Source organism: Indicator indicator, chromosome Z (assembly GCF_027791375.1).
Source record: "Indicator indicator isolate 239-I01 chromosome Z, UM_Iind_1.1, whole genome shotgun sequence".
NCBI lineage: Eukaryota > Metazoa > Chordata > Aves > Piciformes > Indicatoridae > Indicator > Indicator indicator.
In genome coordinates, this window is record NC_072053.1 from 83,328,089 (window position 1) to 83,353,185 (window position 25,097).

General features: G+C 46.0%; 1 protein-coding gene across 2 annotated transcripts in view; it reads right to left on the minus strand.

Moving 5' to 3' along the window:
* DYM (dymeclin) overlaps window positions 1–25,097 on the minus strand; it is a 248,864-nt gene that overhangs the window by 72,693 nt on the left and 151,074 nt on the right. The window lies entirely within an intron of this gene.

Consider the following 25,097-nt stretch of genomic DNA (forward strand, 5'->3'; position numbering starts at 1 on the left):
ACCCACCTGGACATTGTGATTCTTGGCAGCCTGCTGTGGGTTCTCCTGCTTTAAAGCAGGGACCTAGACTGGATGATCTCCAGGTCCCTTCCAAGCCCCACCAGGGTGGGATTACATGACATACCTCAGCAGCTAGGGGCTCTAACACTGTCCATGCCAGACCATGGCATTTCCAAACCATGTACAATCTACAATCATGCAAACACAATGTTAAGTAAAACTAAACTTGATCATTTTCTAAGGTCCTACAAACCTGGGAAGCAACTGCTTCTGGAAAAATTTAAGTTAAGAATGTAACTCTTTTTTTGTCAAATCCTGCCTGAAATGGTAATTAAATTCTCCTGCTGTTGAGAGGAGATGGAGGATTCTCCATATCTCCTTGAGACTCAGTGGTATTCCCTAGAGGTATGGGGAAAATCTTGTTTGGTTTGACTGGAAGAACAGGAAAGGACGAGTTCCACCTGCAAGCCCAGCTCCCCCATACACAGGTAAATAAATCATGGTGATACAGGCTTTAATTAACAGAACCTGCCTACCTTGAGTGCAGCTGAAGGACTTTCTGGATGTTACTCAAGCGACAAAAGTTTCTGATCCCAGCACTACACTGCACAGCTTTAGCTGTAAAATGTCACCAGCAAAACTGCTCGGAGGTGTTAGGCAGCAATTACTGCTAAGTGAACAGAAACTCTGACACTTCCTAATTCTCTTTTTATTTTACCATTATTTTAAATAGATTCCAAGGCAGGTTTTACATAATCCTCATGCAAAGTTCCACAGTTGCCAAGTGATACTTAATGAAACCTCCAGACCTAGAAGTGCACCAGTAGAGATTAGGGGCTAGGGCTACAACCCTAACAGACTAGAAGTTAGGGGTTCAGCTGCTGGAAAGGAGAAGGACTTTGGAGGCATGGTGGACACTAAGTGATCCATGGGACACCAATGTGCCCTCATGGCCAAGAAGGCCAATGGTCTGCTGGGGTGTAATAAGAAGACTGTGGCCAGCAAGTCAAGGGAGGTTGTCCTTGCCCTCTACTCTGCTCTGGTGAGACCACACCTGGAGTGTTGTGTCCAGTTCTGGGCTCCCCATTTCAAGAGAACTACTGGAGAGAGTCCAGTGGATGCTACAACAATGCTAAGGGGCCTGAAGCATCTCTGTGAGGAGCAAAGGCTGAGAGGCCCTGGGGCGCAGATCTACTGGAGAGAGTCCAAGGGAGACTAAGAGGATGATGAACGGACTGTGTGATGAGGAAAGGCAGAGAGACCTGGGGCTGTTTAGTCCAGAGAAAAGACTGAGAGGGGATCTGATCAATGCTTATATAGATATCTGTGGGGTGGGTGTCAAGAAGACACAGCCAGGCTCTTTTCAGCGGTGTTCCGTGATAGGGCAAGGGGCAACAGGAGCAAAATGGAACCCAGAAAGTCCCATCTCCACATGAGGAAAAACTTCTTTACTGTGAGGGTGCTGGAGTCCTGGAGCAGGCTGCCCAGAGAGATTGTGAAGTTTCCTTCTCTGGAGACTTTCAGGATCTTTCTGGATGGGTTCCTGTGTGACCTGCCCTGTGTGATCCTGCTCTGGGAGGCTGCTGGACTTGATGATCTCTGGAGGTCCCTTCCAACCCTTACCATTCTAGATTCTAAGGGTGCTCCTTGAAGATGATGCTCTGATGAACCTCTTCAGCTCTTTTGCAGGGGGATATGGTTGCTAACATATGCACTGACGTTTGTGTGTTAGTAAGGACTTAAAGACTTCAGACTCCTTATAGTATCTTTAATGCTTGTTTGGAATTGGTTCTTACCCTTTCTATCCTATATGATGTTTAACTGAAGTACAGGGCCCCATAAATCCATCATGGAGAAGAGTAAGATGGATAAAACACGACATCCTGCTAACAGTAAAAACACCAATGAGCAATGGAAACCAAACAGTTTTCTTTGCATGATCCCTTCACATCTCCCAAAATTTCCTCCAGAGTTACAACAATGTGATTTATTTACCAGTTCCTTATAGCTCCAGCTTCATCTCTGACTGTATTATCAACTTCATCTTCTTCACCCTTGGCACCCTTCACCCTATGTTTGGCAGTGACAACTACGACACTCATTGCAACACACACACACACACATGCATCTAAGAGCACAGTTCCAATGAACCAACTGCTGCCATTCAAGAAAAATCAGTGCTACTGCTTTTGCAGAACTATGTTCAATCATCTACAGAATCATAGAATGGCTCAGGCTGGAAGAAACCTCAGAGATACCTACTCCAACCTCTCAATCATAGGCAGGGACACCTCTCAACTAGACTCAGCTGCTCAAGGCCTCATCCAGCCTGGCCCTAAGCACCACCAGGGAGGATGCAGCCACAGCTGCCCAGGGAAGCCTATTCCAGAGTCTCACCACCCTGGTACTGAAGAACTTCTTCCTCAGCTCCAGTCTAACCCAGCTCTCCCTCAGGAAAAGTCCCTCTGGAGCCTTCCTGGAGGATGCCTTCAGCTATTGGAAGGCAGCTCTAAGGTTACCCCAGAGTCTTCTCCTCTCCAGGCTGAACACCCCCAGCTCCCTCAGCCTGTCCTCATAGCAGAGCTGCTCCAGCCCTTGGATCATCTCTGTGGCCTCCTCTGGCCTCACTCCAGCAGCTCTGTGTCCTTCTGCTGGAGACACCAGAACTGGAAGCAGGACTGGAGGTGAGGTCTGAGCAGAGCAGAGCCAAGGGGCAGAATCCCCTCTCCTGCCCTGCTGCCCACACTCCTCTGGCTGCAGCCCAGCACACAGCTGCCTGTGGCTCCTGGGGAGCTTCTCAGCACCCAGCACCCCTCTGGATGGTTTTGACACCACTTCAGAGAACAAACATAGTAAGTGAAACTGTGGAATCTAAGCATCAATCCAAATTATAGGATAGTTTTGGTTGGAAGGGACCTTTAAAGATACGTAGTTCAACCTCCTTGCAGTCAGCAGGGACATCTTCAACTAGAGCAGGGTGCTCATAGCCTCAAACAGCCTCACCTGGAATGGATCCAGGCATGGGGCATATGCCACCTGTCTGGGCAGCCTGGGACAGGCTCTCACCACCCTCAGTCTCAAATATTTTGTCCTTCTCTCCATTCTCAATCTCCCTCTTTTAGTTCCAATCATCATCCCTTGTCCTGTCACAACAGGTCCTGAGAAAGAGTCTGTCCCCAGCTTTCTTAGAGGTCCCTGCAAGGCCACCAGAAGGTCTCCCTGGAGCCTTCTCTGCTGCAGGCTGCCCAAGCCCAACTCTCTCAGCCTGGAGCCTCCCAGCAGAGCCCTTCCAGCCCTGCCAGCATTGCTGTGGCCTCCTCTGGCCCTGCTCCACCAGCTCCCTGTCTGTGCTGTGCTGAGCACTCCAGAGCTGCCCCAGCACTGCAGGGGGGGTCTCAGCAGAGCACAGCAGAGGGGCAGAATCCCCTTCTCACACTGCTGGGGATGCAGCCCAGGTGACAGCTGGCTTCTGGGCTCTAAGTGCATGTTGCTGGCTCATGTCCTCAATAATATGGACAACACCACATTTCCTTAATTTCCATACTGAAACATGCAGAAAACCTTCTGGTCCTGATGACACACAGTGGGAAAAAGCCAGTGCTAGCCTGAGCCAAAAGACTCTGTATTCTTGCCCTCAGGGTGAAAAACTGCTATTGAATTTTCTATGGGAGGCACGAGAAACTCAGGAGAAGTTTGCAGAGCAGACACTTCCATCACTGCAATCTGGGGAATGTCAAGGAGGCAGGAGGAGCAGTGTTACTGCTGAGGCCACCCAGCATTCCTCCCATGCCTCAGCAGTGCAAGACTCAGACAAGTGCTCACGCAAGAAAAATCAAAGCAAAGGTAAACTGAGTTGAGTCAGGAACCAACAGAAAATCATCAGAAAAGAGGAAAAAAACCCCAAAAGCATGGAGAGTATATCCTGACTTTATTAACCATGCTCAGTAATAACCACAACAACAATAACCACCACAATAATAAATCATAATAGCAGTAACAAACCCAACAATAATAATTGTAATAAGTATTTATTATTCTTACTCTTGGTATTGGTATTGCTATTTGATTTAAGCTGCTGCTGCTCATACAGAAGGTGACACAAAGAGAAATTTGGTGATGGTGCAAAACTCTTTTGCCTGCTGTAGCTCCTTAAACACCAGCTTAAAAAATGCCAGGTCTCAGATGACAGACACTTGATAAGGGATTATGGTACTGCTGTGAGCAGGAATGTGCTGCTTTACAACCACCATTTTACTTCAGGGAGATGAAGATGAATCATGGAGAGCTCTTTTATTTCTTTGGATATATTAAGATACAGCAGCATGGGTAGAACAGAAATTCAGCAGTAAAACTCTCTATGAAACCATAACAGTAATTCCTTCAGTGGTCTTAAGTATTTCAAACGTTAAAGGAAATGGGATAGTGATGAAGTAATCGTATCAAAAGGAAAATTGCTGCACAGTTGTGTGGAGAGGAACCCCATGAAGTTCAACCAGGGCAAGTGTAAGGTCCTGCAGCTGGGGAGGAATGACCTCCTGCACCAGGACAGGTTAAGGGTGATCTGCTGGAAAGCAGCTCTGTGGAGAAGGACCTGGGAGTGCTGGTGGACAAGTTGCCCATGAGCCAGCAATGTCCCCTCGTGGCCAAGAAGGCCAATGGTGTGCTGGGGTGCATCAAGAAGAGTGTGGCCAGCAGGTGGGAGAGAGGTTTTCCTCTTCCTCTAGTCTGCCCTAGTGAGGCCACTTCTATAGTACTGTGTCCAGTTCCAGGCTGCCCAGTTCAAGAGGGACAGGAAACTACTGAAGAAAGTCCAGAGGAGGCTGAAAAGATGCTGAGGGGCCTGGGTTCCCTCTGACCACGGGGAAGAATTTCTTTTGTGTGAGGGTGCTGGAGCCCTGGAGCAGGCTGTCCAGAGAGGTTGTGGAGTCTCCTTCTCTGGAGAGATTCCAAACCCACCTGGACATTGTGCTGCTGGGCAAGCTGCTGTGGGTGCCCTGTTTTAGCAGTGGGGTTGGACTGGGTGATCTCCAGAGGTCCCTTCCCACCCAATCTTCAGAGCAGTTTGAAGTCTAAAGGGTCTATAGGCTCTTCCTTTTAAAATAAAAGAAAATGTAAGAAAGTGGGTTTACTTGTTTTCCTCTTACCTAACTACCCCTTCAAAACTAACCACTGCCAGCAGCAGTATCATTTATTCTACTAAGATGAGCTCAAAAAAACCTCCACAGCCAAACTCCCAGAACTGCTCTCTCTGGTTGAATAAAATGCAAACAGAAAAGAGATGAGAAACAGCCTATTGAGAGCTGATACCAGGCAAACCAAATAGATGGAGTCATTTTTAGATTAAATGTTGGTTTTACTACATTCCATCTTATTTTCCAAGTGCACTTCCCTTGACACTGCATGGGCTGATAAGCAGTGAAGCTGATGGCCACTGCTCTGTTTCCTGACAAATGGTCTGGAAACACACAGCAGACATAGCCTGAAGGCCCAAAAAATGAACTTCTAACTGAAATCTGGAACTCCCAAAACTCACATCATATCTTTCTTGAAGTCTATGTACACAGGTACTTGCTCCAGAAAGAACTATATCCAGCAGATGACATTTTCTCAGATGCTGAATAGTAGTACTCCTGACAGAAATATATAAAGTCTGTGTAATCCAACTAAATAAAACAGCCCTAAAACATTTGTGCAGTTTCAACTGTTTTGGGAGAAAACTTCCTTTTATGTAGTCTGGGTCATCAAGCAGAGTAGTGAGAGACAGACAGAAAAAGACAAAAGAAAGACAGTTTGAAAGACAAAGAAGCTCTTGGGTACGCTGCACACAGAGCATAGAGTCAGTCAACTGCTCCTTGCCCAAATCCTGCAAGCAATTACGATTGTTTACCTATAAATTATGTTAATTTTTTGAAATGAATGCTAATTAACCCAGCACTTCCAGGTCACCACTAAGCCATGTCCCTCAACACCACATCTGCATGGCTTTTAAATCCCTTCGGAGTAGATAAAGATCATCCTTTTGGTGCTGCTGACATGCTGGAGGGAAGGGATCCACCCAGAGGGACCTTGACAGGCTGCAGAGCTGGGCCCATGACAACCTCAGGGGGTTCAACAAGACCAAGCACAGGGCCCTGCAGATGGGTCAGGGCAATCCCAAGCACCAATACAGGCTGGGCAGGGACTGGCTGGAAAGCAGCCCTGAAGAAAAGGCCTTGGGGGTGCTGGGGGATGAGAAACTCAGCAGGAGCCAGCAGTGAGCACCTGCAGCCCAGAGAGCCAAGCAGAGCCTGGGCTGCAGCAAGAGAAGTGTGGCCAGCAGGGCCAGGGAGGGGATTCTCCCCCTCTGCTCCACTCTGCTGAGACCACACCTGGAGCTCTGGGAGCAGTTCTGGACCCCCTAGTTCAAGCAGGATCTGGAGGGGCTGGAAGGTGTCCAGAGAAGGGCCAAGAGCATGAGCAGAGGGCTGGAGCTGCTCTGCTGTGAGCACAGACTGAGAGAGTTGGAGTTGTGCAGGCTGGAGAGGAGAAGGCTCCCAGGAGACCTTCTTGTGACCTTCCAGGATCTGAAGGAGGCTCCAAGAAAGCTGGGGAGGGACTTTGTAGGGTGTCAGGGAGTGATAGGACTGGGAGGAATGGAGCAAAACTAGAAGTGGGGAGATTCAGATTGGATGTGAGGAAGAAATTCTTCCCCCTGAGGGTGGTGAGAGACTGGCAGAGGTTGCCCAGGGAGGTGGTGGAAGCCTCATCCCTGGAGGTTTTTGCAGCCAGGCTGGAGGTGACTGTGAGCAACCTGCTGTAGTGTGAGGTGTCCCTGGCCATGGCAGGGGGGTTGGAACTGGATGAGCTTTGAGGTCCCTTCGAATCCTGACAATTCTGTGATTCTTTTAGGAGCTGTAACATCCATTCTACATTCAATACTAAATCTCTAAACTTGAGAGAGATGGATCTGATGGGTGGACAGATTGGTGCATAAGGAATTGGTTGGGTGGTCACGTTCAGAGGGTACTGGTCAATGGCTCAATGTCCACACAGACATCAGTGTTCCTCAGGGGTCCATACTGGGACCAGTGCCATTAAGTATCTTCATCAATGACACAGACAATGAGATTGAGTCCATTTCCAGCAAGTCTGCAGATGATACCAAGCTAGATTGGTGCAGCTGACTCATCTGTGAGACAGGCTGTCATCCAGAGGGACTTGGACAAGCTTGAGAAGCGTGCATGTATGAACCTCACAAGGTTCACCAAAGCCCTTGGGACACAGCAACCACCAGCATCAACCCATGCTGGGGATGCAGGGCTGGAGAGCAGTCCTGTGCAGAAGGCCTTGGGGGTGCTGGGGGTGCAGAGCTGGACATGAGCCTGCACTGAGTGCTGCCAGCCCAGAGCCAGCCTTGTCCTGGGCTGATCCCCAGCAGTGTGGGCAGCAGGGGCAGGGAGGGGATTCTGCCCCTCTGCTGTGCTCTGCTGAGACCCCCCCTGCAGTGCTGGGGCAGCTCTGGAGTGCTCAGCACAGCACAGACAGGGAGCTGGTGGAGCAGGGCCAGAGGAGGCCACAGCAATGCTGGCAGGGCTGGAAGGGCTCTGGGCAGCCTGCAGAAGAGAAGGCTCCAGGGAGACCTCCTGGTGGCCTTGCAGTGCTTCAAGGGACCTAGAAGAAAGCTGGGGACAGACCTTTGAGCAGGGCCTGTTGTGACAGGACAAGGGGTGATGGCTTGAAACTAAGAGGGTGATTCAAACTGGAAAGAAGGAAGAAATATTTGACACTGAGGGTGGTGAGACACTGGCCCAGAGAGGTGGAAGATGCCCTATCCCTGACAGCATTCCAGGTGAGGCTGTTTGGGGCTGTGAGCAACCTGCTCTAGATGAATACATCCTAGGTCAGTGCGCTAGATGAGCTTTAGAGGACCCTTCCAAGCCAAACCACTCCCTGATTCTCTGATCCTCTTTTTAGTTTCTCTGGAGGGGAGAGACAGAGCTAAGCTTTTGGTTGCCATTGCAACAGAAGAGTTCAATCTAACCTGCATTGTTACAGCCCGGTGCAGTCCTTGTCTGTTGTTAGTAAACAGTTTCTTTAAGGTCAGGAGTTTGGGCGAGCACACACACACAAAGGCTGCTCTGAAACACCCTTTGTACATGCTGTACCAGCTTGATACCAAGAAAAATGCAGCAGAACACAGTGTCTTTGGAGAGGATGTCATATACTTCAGCAGCGGGCCACAGCACACTCAGCTTGGGCTGGTGCCTAAATATGTGCAAGAGCAAGTTCTGGAAAACCTCCACCACATTCCAGTAACATATCTGAAGGACAATAAAAAAACAAAACAAAACAAAACAGCACCAAAAGCCCCACCCCAACAACCACAAAACACCTTCCATGTCTCAGCTCTGTTTCAGAGCACTGTAGGCAATCACAGACACCTCCCACTGGTGCTGGGGAGAAGAACATAGCAGGATTAATTAATTCCAATATATTAGTCTTCTCTTATTATGAATCTTTTAAAAGACACTTCCCTGAAATGGCTTTGTGCTTGGTGTCTCACTGGCAGAAAAGAGAGGCAGTGGAACATGAGTATCAGCTTTTTGTTGGTTATTTTCTCTCTCCCTTGGAAAACATATGAAAATTTCATGTTGGTATAAATAAATAATAATAATAATTTTTAAAAGGGAGAGTATTTATTTATGTGTTAATCCAAAACCTCTCTTCCTGCAAGGTTAAGCCTTCAAAAACCAGACATCAGACTGAAAACACATAATGGGTATGTGCTAGGATACAATTTAATGATGAGCTCAGTTCATGTAACCAACATCACACAGAGCTCTTTAACCATAGAACCATAGAATCCTTTTGGTTGGAAGAGACCTTTAACATCTTTGAGTCCAGTCATTAACCCAGCACTGACAAGTCCACCACTAAACCATGTCCCTCAGCATGGCTTTTAAATCCCTCCAGGGATGAGAGCTCCACCATGGGCAGTCTCTTCCAGGCCTTGACAACTCTTTCCATGAAGAAATTGTTCATCATGTCCAACCTAAACCTCCCCTGGTAAATCTTGAGGCCGTTTCCTCTTGTCCTATCACTTGGTATGAGGGAGTAGAGACCAACCCTCACCTGGCTCCAACTTCCTTCCAGGGAGCTGTGGAGAGACAAAAGGTCTCCCCTCAACCTCCTTTTCTCCCTCAGTGGCTCCTCACAAGGCTTGGGCTCTGGCCACTTACCCCCTTTGTGGCCCTAATCATGTTTCTACATAGCTCACAGCATGTTAAGACTTTGCCACTTTTGGGGCAGTTGTGCCTGGAAATAAACATTTCTGTGGAGGAGCTCCTGTTTGCAGCCGATGTAGTGTACGAAACGCGTGGTGCTTTCTCCTCTGTCTCACTTAGTTCCTGAACTACAACAAAATGAGAGTCTTAAGAGAAATTGCTGGTTACATGAAAGGGAAACAAAAGTTTCTCTTTCCAATTATGCCTGTGGAAAACATTAGAGTGACTTTAGAGTTTACTCAATTAACTCAGAAGACAGAGATTGTTACAAATTTCTGTTTCTTCACCTGTTTCGACCAGATCCCCACAAAATTCTTCCACAGAGAACAAAAGTCATGGAGTCACAGAATGGCCAGACTTTGGAAGAGACCTCAGAGGTTCATCCTGCCCAACTTCCCTGCCAAAGCAGGTTCACCCACAGCAGCTTGCCCAGGATCACAATGTTCCAGCTAGGTCTGGGATCTCTATAGAGAAGGAGACTCCACAACCTCTCTGGGCAGCCTGGTTCAGTCCTGTGCCTGGGCACCACTGAGCAGAGTCTGGCCCCAGCCTCTTGCCCCCCCCCAGCCTTTCTCTCTTGCTGAGCATTGCTCAGATCCCCTCTGGGGCTGCTCTTCTCCAGGCTCAACAGCCCCAGGGGCTCTCAGCTTTTCCTCCTCACAGAGCTGCTCCATGCCTCTCAGCATCTCTGCAGCCTCCACTGGACTGTCTCCAGTAGTTCCCTGTCTCTGTTGAACTGGGGAGCCCAGAACTGCAGTCACTACTCCAGATACGAAGTACACCATAGTCCACTAGATCCACCACTGTCAATAGGGATCAACAACACTAAAGTTCCCTGTTCTACATTTCTTTAGGGCTGTTTTTCAGGCCAGCTGACGATGAAATCAGGTTTCAGTAAGAGGCTTTTGGTCCATGTGATCAGGAGAGGAACCATCCCTGGCAGAGTATTTTTGGGCTTGAATATCTGCCCATATCAATTATTTTCCTTCTCTCAAGACTGCCTTTCAATTTTATTTGACTCATTCCCTTTAAAATATTCTCCTTTCCTTCATCCCATCACTCAGTCCCTTGGCCACCCACACTGCCAATTAGCAGCAGTTAATTTGCATGACATTATAGGTAATACAACAGCCTTCAGTGGGAGACTTGCCCTCAGTGAGACAGTGTCATATATTGTTTGGGAGGATAATATCTCTCCAAGGATGATAAATTCTAAGTTGATGGGACCATGCTTCTTTAACCTGGACACAACTGGAATAAATGTGGCTCTGCAGAGGTCAAAAATGGTCCCATTTAAAGTCTTTCATGTTTCAGTTCAGAGAGATTTCAGCTGCTATTTGACAGGTGAAGAATTTCAGGCATGACTTTGTAGCACAGTATCTTCCTCTTTTCATCTTTTTCAAGATCACTAAGTCTTGATTTACCTTCATTTCTTACATTTTCTCTGTCTTTTCAATACCAAACCATAGTTATCTGCAATGAAGGAATCTAAAAATCTACATTAGGCTATTTAATTAATTAAAAAACAGACAAACAAACAAACGTTTTTAGGCAGTTAAAAGAGTTCCCAAACCTCACTGGTTAATCCCTAAACTGTCCCTGTAAAATATGAAGAGAGGAAGTTGGAAATAGGAGGTGAACCATCAGAAAGTTCTTCTCATGTTTCATCAATATCTCATGTAGAAGCAGCAGCAGCAGCAGCATAAAAATATTCCAACTCCAATTAAGTCTTTAGTACCAAAGAGCCTGAAAGGGTCTCAACAGATTTCCCTCTGCACTCATTTCCTTTACTTTATGTGGCTGCATGTTTAAAGGAAGAATTATGGAGACTTTCACAACATATGGTAACATACTTTCGGGTTTTAAAGCACCACACTTTTCAATCAAAACCTTGCTTTTGGAACATAAAAAGTTTGGTTTACTACATTGTTGAAATACAGAAATAAACCTGACTCTTTGGAGAGCTACTGCACAAGGCTTTCTTGTTTGCTTGTGGAGGTTTGACAAAGCTAAACCTTCCAGAGCAATCAGCTTCTTCTGAAAAGCTCTTGAACAACCCCACTCATGTGAACCAGGCAGAAGGGAAAGTGCCTAATGATCAAATCAGCCAAGAAAGAGGTTTCTGAAAATCAGTCCTGCTACTTTTTAGCATCCAGGCACTTCAAAATATGTCATCAGGCTGAGCTGAGCAAATGTTGGCTTACCAAGCAGTTAAGTAATAAACAGCATTTGGAGAGAAGCTTGAGAAGCCTCTCAGAGAGTAACACAATGGTAGAATCACAGAATCACCTGGGCTGGAAGGGACCTCTAAAGGTCATCTAGTCCAACCCCCCTGCTCTCAGCAGGGACATCCTCAACTACATCAAGTTGCCTAGAGCCCTGTCAAGCCTCACCTTGAATATCTCCAGGGATGGGGCCTCAGCCAGTTCCTGTGCTCAACCACCCTCATGGTCAAGAACCTTTTCCTAACATCCAACAGGAATGTGTGCTCATAAGTATTTATTTCTCTAACTTTTCTTTATAACTAAAGCTTTGTGCCAAAACTGCATATTGAGAGAGAACATCAGGCAAAGAACTTCTTCCTAACATCCAATCTAAATGTGCTCTGCTCTCATTTCAAACAGTTGCTCCTCATCCTGTCACTGCAGGCCTTTGGAAACAGTCCCTTTGCAGCCTTCTTGTAGCCCCCTTCAGGTACTGGAAGGCTACTCTAAGGTCTCCCTGGAGCCTCCTCTTCTCCAGGCTGAACAACCTCATCTCCCTCAGCCTGTCCTTGCAGAAGAGGTGCTCCAACCTCCTGATCCTTTTTGTGGCCCTCCTCTGACCCACTCCATCAGGTCTATGTTCTTCCTGTATTGAGGACCCCAGAGCTGGAAGAGTCCTCTGGAGGTCATCTAGTCCTACTCCAGTCAACACTACAGGCTTGGGTCAGAGTGGATGGAAAGCTGCCTGGTGGAAAAGGACCTGGGGGTGCTGGTTGACAGCAGCTGAACATGAGCCAGTGAGTGCCCAGGTGTCCAAGAAAGCCACCAGCACCCTGTCCTGGATCAGAAATGATGTGGCCATCAGGAGCAGGGAAATCATTGTGCCCCTTTTCTCAGCACAGGTGAGACCACACCTTAAGTCCTGTGTGGAGTTTGGGGCCACTGCAGTGTAAGAAACACACTGAGGTGCTGAAGTGAGTACAGAGATGGGCAATGAAGCTGGTGAGAGGCTTGGAGAACAGGTCTGGTGAGGAGAGGCTGAGGGAGCTGGGATTGTTTAGCCTGAAGAAGAGGAGGCTGAGAAGAGGCCTTATTGATGTCTACAGATACCTGAAAGGAGTTTGACTGAGGCTGCTGTTGGCCTCTTTTCCCAAGTAACTAATAGCAGGACAGGAAGTAATGGCCTCAAGCTGCAGCAGGGGAGGTTCAGGTTGGGCATTAGGAAGAATTTCTTTACTGAAGGAGTGGTGAGGGTTTGGAACAGGCTGCCCAGGGAGGTGGTGGAGTCACCACCCCCAGAGGTGTTCAAAAAACAAGTAGATGTGGCACTTGGGGACACGTTCCAGTGGTCATGGAGGTGTTGGGTAGAAGGTTGGACTTGATGATCTTAGAGGTCTTTTCCAACCTTATTGATTTTGTGATGCCAAGAACTTCACCATCGTTATCCCAGGATTTTAGGACAGTTTCTTCTTTCTGTTTATGACAATCTATGCAGCATTTGCTCAAGAAAGTTTCCAATTCATTTCAAGGAAAGAACTGATGAAGAGTTCAGACAGAACTTCTGAATTTGGCTATTACTCAACACAAAAGATTGCTTTGGATTTGGGTTAGGTTGGTTATTTCAGTATATTCTAAAATTGCCTTTTTTATAAAAATAGGGGGATTAGGTAGGAGTATTATCCTTTAAAATATAATTCATCTGAAGGAGGGGATGACTAATATTTAGAGACTTTATTTATAGGCCTCTGGCTCAATACTGGAGTGGAGACAGGCATACCCAAGAATAACCTGGTATTGAAAATGCTACTTCTGCTCCTGAGCCATCAACTCAGAGTAATCAAAAAAAAAGGTATTTTAGTGAAGAGGCAAAAAAAAAAAAAAACGTGATTGCCCTATTAAAAGCAAGTTAATTTCTAAAATCCACATGACATAAAAAAAATTAAACTGTCATATTGGTTTACCATAAACCACCTTCAGTAACTAACATTCTAAAAACCATTTTCATTTATTGTCACATTTTAAGTTCCTTGCAGTAGACAACTGAAGGATTTAGAAGTTCAGTCCAAAAATGATGTTATTTTTTTTGACTGCTACCAGTGCATGGCTAATACAATCAAAGAATCTCACTGAGTTCCTTAAGTGCCACAGAAAAATGGAAGACAACATAGGCAGAAAGAATACTGAATCATAGAATTGTTTGGGTGGGAAAATACTTTTAACATCATCAAGTCCAAACACTAACTTGTCATCGCCAGGTCACTACTAAACCACGTCCCTCAGCACCACATCTACATGGCTTTGAAATACCAGCAGGGATAAGAACTCCACCACTGTCCTGGGTAGCCTCTTGCAGGGCTTACCCACTCTGTCCATGAAGAATTTGTTCCTCATGTCCAACCTAAACCTCCCCTGGTACAAAGTGAGGCCCTTTCCTCCTGTCCTATCACTTGTTACTTAGGAGAAGACATCAACCCCCACCTGGTGTCAGCGTCCTTTCAGGGAGTTGTAGAGAGTCAGAAGGTCTTTCCTCAGCCTCCTTTTCTTCTGACTGAACAACCCCAGGTCCCTCAGCTGCTTCTCACAAGTCCTGTGGCCCTTCACTTGCTTCACTATTCTTCTCTAGACACACTCCAGCCCCTCAGTGTCCTTCCTGGAGTGAGCAGCCCAAAACTGAACCCAGGCTTCGAGGTGTGGCCTCACCAGTGATGACCACAGTGGGACAACCTGCTCCTGCTGGTCACACTATTGCTGATCCAGGCCAGGATGCTGTTGGCCTTCTTGGCCATCTCGGCAAGCTACTGAAGACACCTAGGCACTGCTTTTGTTGAAAAGCAGGGTGGCTTTGGAGTTTTGAAGTACCATGATGACAAAATAAACCACCTTAGCTTTCCCACTCCTCCTGGTGTTCGACAAACATGGGCATACCTCAATTAGGAGGCCTGATTTAACTTGTTCAAGGGTCCCATTCTGTCATGGGGGGTGCTCAGTTCCACAGTTCAACAGCTCACAGACGTTTGGTGTGTTCACAGGAGTCATCACTAAGCAGTGTTCTCACAGACTACCAGTTAAACCCACGTTAATTGCATCAGGCTAACTCGATCAGGGCTGAGTGGTTTACTTGGAAGTGGGTTTAATTTCATTGCTGCTTCATTACTAAAGTCATCAGAATCATCATAGGGAAGCCTTCCCCTGTCTTCACGCTATAGGAAAATGCTTCTGTCTGGTGGCAGAGGTCTGCATTAAACTTATTCTTTAGATAAACAAAAAAATCAGATGGAGCTGCAGTGATGGTAGATACAGGATCACAGAGTCCCAGCATGCTAGAGGGTTGGAAGGGACCTCTGGAGCTCACCCAGTCCAACCCCTCCTGCTCCAGCAGGGCACCCACAGCAGCTTGCCCAGCACCACAATGGCCAGGGGGGGTTGGAAGATCTCCAGAGAAGGAGACTCCACAACCTCTCTGGACAGCCTGCTCCAGCCCTTCAGCACCCCCACAACAAAGCTTTTCCTTATGTTTAGGACAGAATCTGGAACTTTTTGTGCTCTAGTTTCTGCCCATAAACACTGAACATATTAAAGGACACCAAAATATCTAACTATTTACTCAAATACTGAAATATTCAAATATTGTTCAAATTGATGGAAAATTAAAAACTCTGTATCTGCTGGGTAGGTTAGAATTATGAACTTCTTTTCATGGTATCTTTCATAAAAATCTATCTTCAGCACAAGATCTCATAACCTTATCTGAAATATCATGGAATCATAAATTCACAGAATGGTTTGGGTTGGAAGGGATCTTAAAGATCATCCAGCTCCAGCCCCCCTGCCATGAGCAGCAACACCTCTCACCAGCCCAGGTCACTGAAGGCCTCATCCAACTTGGCCTTGAACACCACCACGACCTCCCTGGGTCAACCTGTTCCAGTGTCTCACCACCCTCACTGCAAAAAATTTCTTCCTAATCTCCAGTCTCAATCTCCCCCCTTCCAGCTCAAAGCCATTGCCCCTTGTCCTGTCACTCCAAGCCCCTCTCAAAATCCCTTCCCAGCTCTCCTGTACACCCCTTCAGGTACTGGAAGGCTAGTCTAAGGTGTCCCCAGAGTCTTCTCTTCTCCAAACTGAACAGCCCCAACTCTCTCAGCTTGTCCAAATAGGGGAGGTTCTCCAGCCCTCTGATCGTCTTTGTGGCCTCAACTGGACCTTCTCCAACAGTTTGATGTCCTTCATATGCTAGGGACACTAATCCATGAAAAAATCCTCTGGTTAGTACCCAGGAGAGGCACTCAAAAAAAAGATGAAAGGGACAGAAAAGAATTTAAACAACAATGTAAAGGTGGACAAATAGCATGGACAAAGGATTCTGGTCTACAGCTGTTAATATTACATCTTAGCAGAACATTGATTTTCCTTTAGTTGTTTAGCAAGGCCACTGCTGAGCTGAATAGACTAAAAATAAAGTTGAGTTCAGTCTTTTGAATCCAAGCTATTATCATCTTTCATCCACTTTAATGTAACTGACCCAGAAAATGTATAGATTTCAGATTTGTTTCATTTTGTTTAAAAGCTCATACTGCACTTCATAGATCTTGCTTTACCTGCTCTTTAGCAATTCCACATTTCTTGGGTGAACCACTGAATCACAGAATCATTTGTGTTAGAAGAGACCTTTAAGACTGAGACCAACCATTAACCCAGCACTGTAAGGACACCACTAAACCATGGCCCTCAGCACCACATCTACACAGCTTTGAAACCCCTCATGGATGGGCACTCCATCACTGCCCTGGGCAGCTTGGTCTAGGGAAGAAAAATATGAAGCTCCTACTTGAAACAGACAATTTCTTTCTAGAGAGTGAATGAAGCAGAGCAACCTTTTAGCATCTACTTTTACACAGCAAGGAGACAGGTTTGGTTCTCTGTTGGAGAAACTGAATGGACGACTATGAAGCACTTGCAGTTTTGAATACAATCACAGAATAACCACTTTGGTTGGAAGAGACTTTCAACATCATCAAGGCCAACCATAATAATGAACTGCAACAATGACATATAAGTTATCAAAAAATAGGGTTGTTTTGTTTTGTTTTGTTGTTGAAATCCTGCTTTTCAATGACCCTCATAACAGCTGAATTGGAAGGACACCAACTGAAGTCAATTCATCCCACATAAAACAAACTTTGCTTTTTCTTCTTAGCTTTGTTTTACAAGCTGCATTATTTCCAGATGACGCTTGAGGGGCCTGGGAGTTTCAGGAGTTAGATGCTTAGACAGACAGCTGCTTCCTATTTAACCTATAAATCAAGGACAAATCAGAGATGAATCTAAATGTTGGACTCCATGTAGCCCATGATGCAGTACAAACTGGGCAGGAAGAGAAAAGAGAAACAGAGAAATCTCATCACCCAAATGCAAAGTTGAAGGCTCATTTTTAAGATGAGAGACAGAACTCCAAGGCTCCCTGTGATGCCCAGCAGGGGGATTTAATTGGATTGGGAAGGAGACAGGGAAAGACCCAGGTCTGACAGGAAATGTTCCCAGTACCACCACACTGTGCTACTGCAGAATTTACTCCCTCTCTCTCTCTGTCTCTATCTCTATCTCTATCTTTTTCTCTATCTCTATCTCTGTCATATGTCTCTCATCTCTACATCTCTGTCTCTATCTCTCATCTCTCTATCTCTGTCTCTGTCTCTATATCTCTGTCTCTGTCTCTGTTATATCTCTGTCTGTCTCTCATCTCTACATCTGTCTCTCTCATCTCTCTATCTCTGTCTCTGTCTCTATATCTCTGTCTCTGTCTCTGTTATATCTCTGTCTCTCATCTCTACATCTCTGTCTCTCTCATCTATCTCCGTCTCTATATCTCTGTCTCTATCTCATCTCTGTTGTATCTCTATCTCTGATCTCCATATCTCTCTCGTCTCTGTATCTCTCATCTCTATATCTCTATCTCATCTCTGTATCTCTATCACTCATCTCTGTATCTTTCATCTCTGTATCTTTCATCTCTCTCTGTATCTCGTCTCTCTGTCTCTGTCTCTACCCATGTTTTTGTCTCTCTCATCTCTATATTTGACTGTCATCTCTCTCATTATCTACCTCTATCTTTCCATCTGTCTACGTCTATGTCCATGTCTGTGTCTATGTCCACCTCTGTCTCTGTCTGTGTCTCTGTCTCTTTATCTCTTTCATCTCTCTCATCTTTCTCATTATCTGTCATGGATTGAGTTTAACCTGCTGCTGTTATTCATACCATGCTGCAGTAATGCCAGCTTCAAAAAGTGAAATTGCTAACTGGAGCAAAGTATTATGGGGCTTGAAGTTCAGATTGCAATATAAGAGGCTTTCTGTTCTGTTTGCTGCTTCTGGGTTCTGGGTTCTTGAGTTTGGCTCCTTTCTGCAGGCATGGTGACACAGAGTGGGAGTTGGGTAGCTGCTGGGTCTGGCTTTCTGTTTTATGCTGTTCACTTTTCCCTTCCTGTGTATTTCACTGCCTCTCTTCTGCAAATAGGTTAAGCTAAGGTAATCATGCACTGCATTATTAGATCAATTAGATTATTAGCTAAGGCAATTATGCACTGTGCTTATGATATCTTGCGTTATATTAAACTCTTTTCTCTTTATCTCAGCCCTGAGCTGTGTCACTCTTCCTCTCACTTTTGTGTTGGGGGAGCAGGCAGGTTAGCCCCTGCACTAAACCACTGCATGCTTTTGGCACCCAACGTGGGGCAGCAGTCTTAATTAAAATTGACAGTCAATTTGGCAGGAGACAAAAAGGGTGTGATAAACAAGAAGAGGATTCAATTAAGGCTTGACAACTGCATGAGGTTCAACAAGTCAAAGTGAGAAGTCCTGACTCAGGACCTTGTGCCAATCCCAGGCACAGATTCAGGCTGAGTGTAGAATGCCTTGAGAGCAGCTCTGAAGAAAGAGACTTGGGGATGCTGGGTGCTGAGAAGCTCTCTAGGAGCCAGCAGTGCCCTCCTGCAGCCCAGCAGGCAGCTGTGTGCTGGGCTGCAGCCAGAGGAGTGTGGGCAGCAGGGCAGGAGAGGGGATTCTGCCCCTTGGCTCTGCTCTGCTCAGACCTCACCTCCAATCCTGCCTCCAGTTCTGGTGTCCCCAGCAGAAGAAGGACACAGAGCTGCTGGAGTGAGGCCAGACATGAACCAAGGGCTGAGGCACCTCTGCTATGAGGACAGGCTGAGGGAGCTGGGGTTATTCAGTCTGGAGAAGAGAAGACACTGGGGGGGCCTTAGAGCTGTTTTCCAGTACTGAAGAGATCCTCCAGGAAGGCTGCAGAAGGACTTTTTCTGAGGGTGTCTAGAGACAGGATAAGGGAGAATGGTTTGAAGCTGAGGGAGAGTAGGGTTAGACTGGAGCTGAGGAAGAAGTTCTTCAGTGGGAGGGTAGTGAGACTCTGGCTCAGGGAGGTTGTGGATGCCTCCTCCCAGGAGGTGTTTAAGGCCAGGTTGAATAAGGCCAGGTTGGATAGCAGCCAAATCTAGCTGAGAGGGGAGGTTGGAATAGATGATCTCTGAGGTCCCTTCCAACCTAAGCCATTCCATGTTTCTATGATTATACTGTAGAATATCTGGGATTGAACAAATTACATTAGCTTGCTAATAAAATTAGAAGGAGAACCATATGTTTGCTTAAGTAATTTGTCTTGATTTGAACTGGAAGAAGCAAAATCCTCAATTATTTTAATACTAGTTTACCTGTTTGTTAAACACTTTGGGCAATGTGGTTCCACTGAATTCAAGAAAGCAACAATAAAACCCAACAAAACCCTACCTGGATTTGCCCTATTTCTGCAAGCCTGGAAATACTTAAGGACAACTTGACTGAAGTGTGGTATTTCAAAACAGCTCATGGCTACTAAGGAAACAACACTAAATAACAAAGCTTGTTTAGTAACTAACAAGCATGAGAATTGGTCTGCAAAGAGCTCCTGTCTCCAAGGGGATGGTTTGATCTTCTCTCCTTCTTACTGGATTCTCCATCCTGCTCCTGAAACCCATCACACTGACAACACCCTGTCAGAAAAAGACCAGGAAACTGAACCACTCTTGGTAAATTAAATGACTGACTCTTTTCTTTTTTTTAAAGCCTCAGCAAGAAAAATAAAAAAGCCAATCAGGTCAGTTCTTTATTCCAGTTCCCAGTAAGACACCTGTAGCTTTGGTGGTGCACCAGAGACTTGATGGCAGTCCACAGCAAGTACTCACAAAAATACCACAAGAAACACAACAATGGAGAATCAAAGAATGGTTTGGAAACCCCCCGCAGCCAGCAGGGACATCTGCAACTAGAGCAGATTGCTTAGAGCCCCAGACAACCTGGACCTCTGGAATGCCTCCAGAGATGGAGCTTCTACTACTCCTTTGGGCAACCTGGGCCAGTGTCTCACCACTCCCAGAATGAGAAACTTCATCCTTGGAAGGGCTCCGTTGACAGGGCTCAGCTGAGGAACACTGATGCTGCCCTCTTCCTTTTACATGAAGAGAGGCTGAGAGAGTTGGGGTTGTTCAGCCTGCAGAAGAGAAGGTTTCAGGGAGACTTTCTGGTGGCCTTTCAGTGCTTCAAGGGGCCTAGAAGAAAGCTGGGGACAGACTTTTTCTCAGGGCCTGTTGTGACAGGACAAGGGATGATGGTTTGAAATCAAGAGAGGGAGACTCAGAATGGAGAGAAGGAAGAAATGTTTGACACTGAGGGTGGTGAGAGCCTTTGCCAGGCTGCCCAGAGAGGTGGGAGATGTCCCATCCCTGGAAACATTCCAGGTGATTTTGTCTGGGGCTGTGAGCAACCTGCTCTAGTTGTAGATATCCCTGTTGACTACAGGAGCATTGGACTATATGACCTTTAAAGGTCCCTTCCAACCCAAACCATTCTTTAACTTCATAATATCCTTCCTGGACCTAAGATGGAACACACATTATCACCACAACTTGCTTCTCAAAGTCCAGCCCTCATAAATGACTAGAAAGCCTCATGACAAGACCATGAGCAACACTCAGAATAATTTTCTGTATAATTTAATCTTTGTGATCCAAGCACCATGAAAATTCACTTTTGGATTACACAACACTGTAAGAAAAGTAAACAATTTGTAAATTAAATGAATTAAATAAATTAAAACATAATTTATATCCTGAGGAGTACTGAAAAGACTGCTCTGAGTGAAACCTATGAAGTACTTAGAACTGGCTTCAGCACTTCAGAAACTTAAATTACCTCAGTTCCTAGAATCTTTGCTACTCTTAGACAACACAGACATGGAATTTCAAAAGCAGAATATGCTGAAGTAAGTGAAATCTGGCCTCAGCCACTATTTAATCAACTAACTGTCCAAGACTGAGCTGAAATATGAACAATTTGGAGCAGAAAGAAGCCATCTATTAAAGTGTACATTCCTCTTCCAAAATACAAGGCCATGAATTGCTGCCTGACTCTCCCCTACAGCAATCTTCCCAGCTGCTCTCCTTCTCCCCTCCCTCCCTCTGTCACACCAACACCAGAAGGGAAGAACTTCAGTGAAGCATCTGATTTTCTGGGCTGTGTTTCCCCAGCACTGCTTCACAAACTGCATTTCTCACTGGCTTTTCTAAGCAATGTGGTATAAGGTCCTGGTGAGATGGTGTGTTTTTGGCCAACCCTGAGATATTTCACCAAAAATTGCCTTTTCTTTGGTGGGGAGATCTTAAAACTCTCCTTTTCCTGGGGATTCCCCACATCAGACTTGTTATTGAGCAAACTGCCATTTTCCTCCTCCAAAATTCAACACCTCTCCTCTTGGGACCATGCGTTTCATGTACTGGTGGTGCAGGGAAAGAAGGTAGAAGTATTCTCGTGCATGCACAAGAATATTTGTGCAGGAAGTTCCTCCTCAACAGGAGGAGAAATTCTTCACTGTGAAGGTGACAGAACACTGGAACAGGCTGCCTAGAGAGATTGTGGAGTCTCCTTCTCTAGAGACATTCAAAAAACTCCTGTGTGGCCTGCCTTAGGTGACCATGCTTTAGCAGGTGGCTTGGACTGGATGATCTCTGGAGGTCCCTTCCAACCTCTAACACTCTATGATGCTATGAAATAACTTGGGACTTTCCTTAGCTGCAGTGTGTGCTTCACATGTAGTAAAGCAAAAAGAAGTCTAAAAGCTATAAATCAGTTTTCGAGTGCTAAATTCAAACACACTATTTACACCTACATATATGTAAATACAGGCCTACCTCTGTGTGCACACACACACACACACTTATTTATTTATTTATTCATTTATTTATTTTATTTATTTATTTGGGACCACAGAATCATTTTGGTTGAAAAAGACTTTTAAAGCCATCAAGTCCAACCATTAAGCCAATACTGCCAGGTCACCACTAAACCATGTTCCCCAGCACCACATCTACACAGCTTTGAAACCCCTCAAGGGATGGGGACTCCAGCACTGCCCTGGGCATCCTGAGCCCTTCACAAACGTAGGTGTGTACCGTGGTGCTTCATTGCTCTGAACAGTGGGGATGGGAATTTGTTTGTCTAGGAAAGAAAATACAGAACTCATAGAATGATTTAGGTTGGAAAAGACACTTAAAGGTCATCCAGTCCAACCCCACTGGAGTCAGCAGGGACACCTACAACTAGAGCAGGCTGTCCCAAGCCCCATCCAACCTGACCTGAAATGGTCCATGGATGGAGCATCTACCACCTCTTCGGGCAACCTGATACAGGCTTTCATCCACCAGTACCCCCAAGTCCTTCTCTGCATAGCTGCCCACCAACCCTTCATCCCCTGGCCTGGATCAGTACCAGGAGTTGCCTCAACCCAGGTCCAGGACGTGACACTTGGCCTTGTTGAACCTCCATGACAGTCAGAGAGGACCCCCCCCTCCAGCCTGTCCAGATGTGGGTCATGCAGAACTATCTCACTACATGACATATGAAATGATACATCTGAGGTATGAAAAGCCATCACCTCCACCAGAGCAGACTCCCTTTGCCCTTGAAGCAAGCTGAGGCACTCTAGCTCTCCAGGACAGCTCAGTGAAGAGCCAGGAGACCTCAGGAGGAACTTCATCGTGTAGCTGTGCAATTGCTTAAGCTGAACATGGCATCACACTGGGATTAATCACTTCTGAGGAACACAGCCTCAAGAACCTTATCACTCACAATACTTAGAAATGCTCAATGCACCCAAAATACTGCAGGCCTCACAACTGTGGCAGCTCCTTGACCTTGAGCCCCTATTCCTTGAGAAGTGTCATCACCTCCTCTCTTGAAGTACTGTGGGCTTTCAGCTGTCATGCTGATGCAGATGAATGAGTTTTGTTCAGCTTGTGCATCACACACAGAAGTGGGATCTACTGATACTTCATTACAAACTACCCCCAGGACGTTCTATAGCTACACTTCACTACCTGGAGGGGACCTACAGGAAGGCTGGGAGGGACTGTTCAGAAAGGTCTGTGGTGATACAGTAAGGGGCAGTGGTTTGAAACTGGAGCAGGGCAGATGTAGGTTGGACATCAGGAGGAAGTTCTGCACAATGAGAGTGGTGAAATACTGGAACAGGCTGCTCAGGGATGTCTCCTGTCCCTGGAGACAGCCAAGACCAGACTTGATATGGCCCTGGGCAGCCTGATCTAGTTGGATGTGTCCCTGCTGACTGCAGAAGGATTGGACAAGATGATCCTTGGAGGGTCCCTTCCAACCTGATGCAATCTCTGAACCTGTGAAATGTTTCAAGTTCCAAAATTTAGATGTCAGAATAGCAACTTCTGGGAGAGAAGTCAGAAGCCCTAAAACCATAGGTATTGTCAGGAGCTTCATGTGAATTAGGGCATGGAAGGACAGCAGGAATCCACCGGATAAACCTTCAGGTGACTCATTTGCTCTACAAACCCACATGTCTCCTGTGTAACCCAAGTGTTCTCCCAAGAAACAGGTGATAAGAAAAGAGGAAATGGCCTCAAGTTGCACCAGGGGACATTTAGGTTGGAGAGGAGGACACAATGGTTGTGCAGGCCTAGACCTGACTGCCCAGGGCAGTGGTGGAATCTCCATTCCTGGAGGGATTTCAAAGCCAGATGGATGTGGTGCTGAGGGTCATGGTTTAGTGGTGATCAGGCAGTGCTGGGTTAACATTTGGATTTCATGACCTTGAAGGTATCCTCCAACCACAATGATTCTGTGACCCCATGAGTCTCTGATTTACATAGTGCCTCAGGTTTGTATGGTACATGTCACCAAGAACAACTAAAAGATGCATCTTAAGAAACTTGGTTAGTTGAAATGATTATTAAATTATTGTTTCAAGTTATCTTTTTAGCTATTTTTTTAAATGTATTAGCTATTTTTGTATTTAATTGCTAGCATTATATTTAATGCTAGAGGAGTATGATACACGAGGTCTCAGGCAAGTACATCCTGGAACATGCATTTGCACTGAAAATAAAAGAGTTGTTATTTTCCTCATCAAAAGTCCAGAAAAAACTTATAAATGCAGTGCTGGAAATGATAAATCAACTTTCTTTTAGACAGTATTGCAGTGAGAGTTCAACTGAGTATAAACCAAAGACACCTCAGCAGTACAAAGATATTATTGTAGTCCTTGGAAGACTTCTCCTTTCTTGTACTAAAACTAGAGATTTTTCCAACAAAGCCATGAAATTACAGTACAAAATTGTTGCCTGTTTGTGGGTACTGGCTCAGCAAATTGAAGAGGGCTTTATGTATGCATGTCTTTAGAACATACTCATTTGCCCCAGGACTTCAGGACTCCACTAGGAATTGTTTTCAACCATTTTTAGGCATTTTAACATATGATGGGTGCCAAAGCCCTGCTCTTCACAATTTCTGACTGTATGGTTTAAACATGCTGAAATAAGAAACCTATGTCTGTATCAGTAGAGGCTGGAGAGCAGCTCTGGGGAAAAGGACCTGGGAGCACTAGTGCACAGCAGGATGGCCAAGAGCCAGCAATGTGCCCTTGTAGCCAAGAAGGCCAATGGCATCTCAGGGTGAATCAAGAAGAATGTGGCCAGCAGGTCAAGGAATGTTCTCCTCCTCCTTTAGTCAGTCCCACTGAGGCCACATCTGGAATACTGTGTCCAGATCTGGGCTCTCCACTTCAAGAAGGACAGGGACTTGCTGGAGAGGGTAGAGAAAAGGGCTACAAAAATGCTGAGGGGACTGGAAACTCTCTCTTGTGGGGAAAGACTGAAGGAATTTGGGCTTTTTAGTCTGGAGAAGAGCAGCCTGAGGGGGATCTCGTCGATGCTGATCAATACTTGGAGAGTGGGTGTCAGGAAGACGGGACCAGGCTTGTTTCAGCAATGCCCAGTGACAGGACAAGGAGGCAACAGGCACATGGGAAGTCCCATTTAAACACAAGGAGGAACTTCTCTAATTTGAGGGTGACAGAGCCCTGCAGCAGGCTGCCCAGAGAGGTGGTGGAGTCTCCATCTCTGAAGACATTCAAAACCCGACTGAATGTGTTCCTGTGTGACCTTCTTTAGGTGAACCTGCCTTGGCAGGGGGGTTGGACTCCATCTCCAGAGGTCCCTTCCAAGCTCTAGCATTCTGTGATTCTGTAATTGCAAGCTGCCAGGGTACATAAACCTCACTGCTA